General features: G+C 35.1%; 1 pseudogene; it reads left to right on the top strand.

Annotated features, from left to right (window-relative positions):
* Nucleotides 1-484: 484 nt before the first annotated feature.
* LOC112823723 (high mobility group protein B3 pseudogene) lies at nucleotides 485-1,084 on the top strand (annotated as a pseudogene).
* Nucleotides 1,085-3,676: the final 2,592 nt, after the last annotated feature.

The raw sequence follows: 3,676 nt of genomic DNA, 5'->3' as shown, positions 1-3,676 counted from the left end.
TAAATAAATAAAATCTTTAAAAAAATAAAATAAAAATAAAAATAAATAAAAGAAACTTAAATACCAAAAATATGTGATATGATATCTATGATATCTCATTATTCTTAAGATCAATATGCATAGTGCCAAACATTATGGACAGGGAAGGAGACAATTATTATGCATATTTTAAAATGTATTTAAAATTAATCTGATAAAGATATTTCCTCTCTTCTAAATTCTTTGGCACAGTGCGGATTCCCTGTATTAGGCAATTATTTTTAGCACTATGTGGCAGTGTAAATCAAAGTTAAACTACAGTGGAAAAGTAGGAATCTTCAAATTTCTGTCATCACACTTTCCTTCTGTATACTCTTAATGTGTATATTTATACACAAATGTTATAGATATATTCCAAGGACTTAATATGTATAAAACAAAATATAAAATATAGAAATTTTGGTGCATCATACCCTGCACTGCCCAGACTAGCAATACAGTCAGGATGGCTAAAGGTGATCCCAAGAAACCAAAGGGCAAGGTGTCTGCTTATGCCTTCTCTGTGCAGACATGCAGAGAGGAACATAAGAAGAAAAACCCCAAGGTCCCTGTCACTTTTGCAGAATTTTCCAAGAAGTGCTCTGAGAAGTGGAAGACAATGTCTGGGAAAGAGAAGTCTAAAGTTGATAAAATAGCAAAGGCAGATAAAGTGCACTATGATCGGGAAATGAAAGATTATGGACCAGCTAAGGGAGGCAAGAGGAAAAGGGACCCTAATGCCTCCAAAAGGCCACCATCTGGATTTTTCCTGTTCTGTTCAGAATTCCGCCCAAGATCAAATCTACAAACCCTGGTATCCCTATTGGAGATGTGGCAAAGAAGCTGGGTGAGATGTAGAATAACTTAAGTGACAGTGAAAAGCAGCCTTACAACAATAAGGCAGCAAAGCTGAAGGAGAAGTACAAGAAGGATGTCGCTGACTATAAATCTAAAGGAAAGGTTGCTGCCACAAAGGGTCCCGACCAAAGTTGCCCAGAAAAAGGTGGAAGAGGAAGATGAAGAAGATGAGGAGGAAGAAGAGGAGAAGGAGGAGGAGGAGGAATAAAAAACTGTTGATCTGTCTCCTGTGAACATCTTAGAGTAGGGAGCGCCATCATTGACACCCTTCTTACCTGGGGCATGTCTGCCGCCCTCGTAGGGTGAATTACACAATTGGGTCATGGTCATATTGTAGTTTCTCAAAGTGCTCTAGAAATTGTCAGTGGTTTACATGAAGTGGCCATGGGTGTTCGGAGCACCCTGAAACTGTATAAAAGTTGTACATATTTCCAAACATTTTTAACATGAAAAGGCTCTCGTGTTCTCCTCACTCTGTGCACTTTGCTGTTGGTGTGACAAGGCAGTTAAAGATGTTTCTCGCATTTTCTTTTCTTTAATTTGTAAGGTGGTGTTAACTATATGGTTATTGGCTAGAAATCCTGAGTTATCAACTGTACATATCTATAGTTTGTAAAAAGAACAAAACAACCGAGACAAACTCTTGATGCCCCTTCCTTGGCGTTGAGGCTGTAGGGAAGATGAGTTTTGGAGGGGCTGTAGCTCAGGGCATGCACTGTGAGGCTGGACCTGTGGACACTGCAGTGGGCATCCATTTAGCTTCAGGTTATCTTGTTTCTGTATATAGTGACCTAGCATTCTGCTGCCATTCTTAGCTGTGGAAAAGGGGGGGTCAGCTGGCATGAGAAGTGTTTGGATCCTTTTTAGTTAAGTGCAGTAGTTTTAAACTGTTTGTTTTTAAACAAACTATAGAACTCTTCACTGTCAGCGAAGCGAAGAGCCACTGCATCAATGAAAGTTCAAGAACCTTCTGTACTAAACACAATTTGCAATGTTCTGTTATTTTTTTGCATGTTTAGAATGCTGAAATATTTTTGAAGTTAAATAAACAGTATTATATATTTTTTTAATTTTTTATTGTTATGTTAATCACCATATATTACATCATTAGTTTTTGATGAACAGTATTATATTTTTTTAAAAATATATAGAAATTTTACAGTATGAGAGAAAATACAAATTATATCAATCTCTTTATTAACAATAACATTTTGTCAACAAAATAATATTAATATTTATCAGTTATAATGTAATTTAAGCTTTATTATTTTAAAAAATATGGATCTATATTGTTTACTCTGATATTTGATTTTAATATCTATAAGGACTGGAAAGGTATCTAACAAATATTGATAAATTTAATTGAGACAAGCTTCACACATTATAATACTCATTTTACCTTCCAATAACTACATTAAGTATGTATGTGGGCGATTCTGCAAATAGCTTGCATATAAATGATGTAGATGCATTTCACTGGTCATTCTAATTGAAATCCTATGATAGAATCCTTTATTCTTTGTTGGATTTTACATTCTTTCTTTTTCTGAATTCCACTTAAAGCAGAAATACTATTAATGGTTTCACTTTTTTAGTTTCTCCATAAAATCCAGTTTTCATCAAAAAAGTGTTTTTCAATTTAACCTACACTTTCTCAAGCACTTCTTTCTTTAAAAGGACATGAAAAAAGTAGTTCACACATTTCATAATTGAAAAAGCATCAACAAATTCCATAAAATTCCAAACTTCCACTCTATATTTAACTCTTAGACTCAAAAGCAGCATAAAATATTTCATTAGTAGTTTTTATAAGGTAATAAAACAATACTATCAAATGGCTTTAAATACTATTAAAATTGTAAAGTTTATTTCTACATTTTGCTTGTTTACTTACATAAATATCTTATTAATCATGATATCATGATTAGATATTATCATCTAATAGCTCAAGGGTTGAGTTAGTTCATCATTTTTAATAAAACACGTAAAACTTTATTTCAAATTGTCTTCATAATGATTTGGATCATAGTGCCTTACATTTCCTCAGATCTTAATAGATCATCATTGACATCTACGTTAGATAATAAAGGACTTCTTGGAGTATGAGACACCTCCATTCTGCTAAGTTTCTTATTGTAGGCTTGGACTCATTGTTTGGATGGCCCTGATTATTGCTTGTAGCACTACCTAATGGAAGATTTTCCTTCAATACTGATCTCCAGGGTATTGGAGGGCAGGGGGGGTGGGTATTTCAATCTATGTTCCGTATTCAGAGTCAGTATTAGGGTTAGGTCAGGGGATGTAATGGGATAGCTCACCTCACCAATAGCGTAGTAACATATCTATGAACTAGGTTTGAGTCCTTTCCCTCTCCATCATTTACTCAAAAGAAACTCTCCATTAGATCATAAGGCTGAACTGGAAAGTTATCAGTGCAACACAGATAGGGGCCATAAAAATCTATACTTCTCTCAACATGTTTATTCATGCTTCCTGGGTCTGCTTGATATGCTTTTTCCAATATACCATGGATTTTTGCTATACCCACCCAACCCTAAAACATGATGAGAATGTCCATTAGTCCCTAAAGTTAACAACTGACATCGTCTGGGTCTGAGTAACATAATAAGAGCTCTTTTGCAAATGGAAACTTGTGTGTCTCCAGAACCTTCTAGGTACACGTTGCAACTCACCTACTGGTGTTTACCAGGGACTTAACCACTCCAGACACTTTCAGCACCTTCACATATGCTAAAGATAAACTTACAGACTAGACCTGCTGTATAACTCTCTCTTGCCC

Source organism: Callorhinus ursinus, unplaced genomic scaffold, assembly GCF_003265705.2.
Source record: "Callorhinus ursinus isolate GAN/ISIS: 27379988/994484 unplaced genomic scaffold, GSC_fseal_2.0 scaffold5, whole genome shotgun sequence".
Lineage (NCBI taxonomy): Eukaryota > Metazoa > Chordata > Mammalia > Carnivora > Otariidae > Callorhinus > Callorhinus ursinus.
Note: the sequence above shows the minus strand (reverse complement) of the source record. Positions and strands in the feature narration are given on the sequence as shown.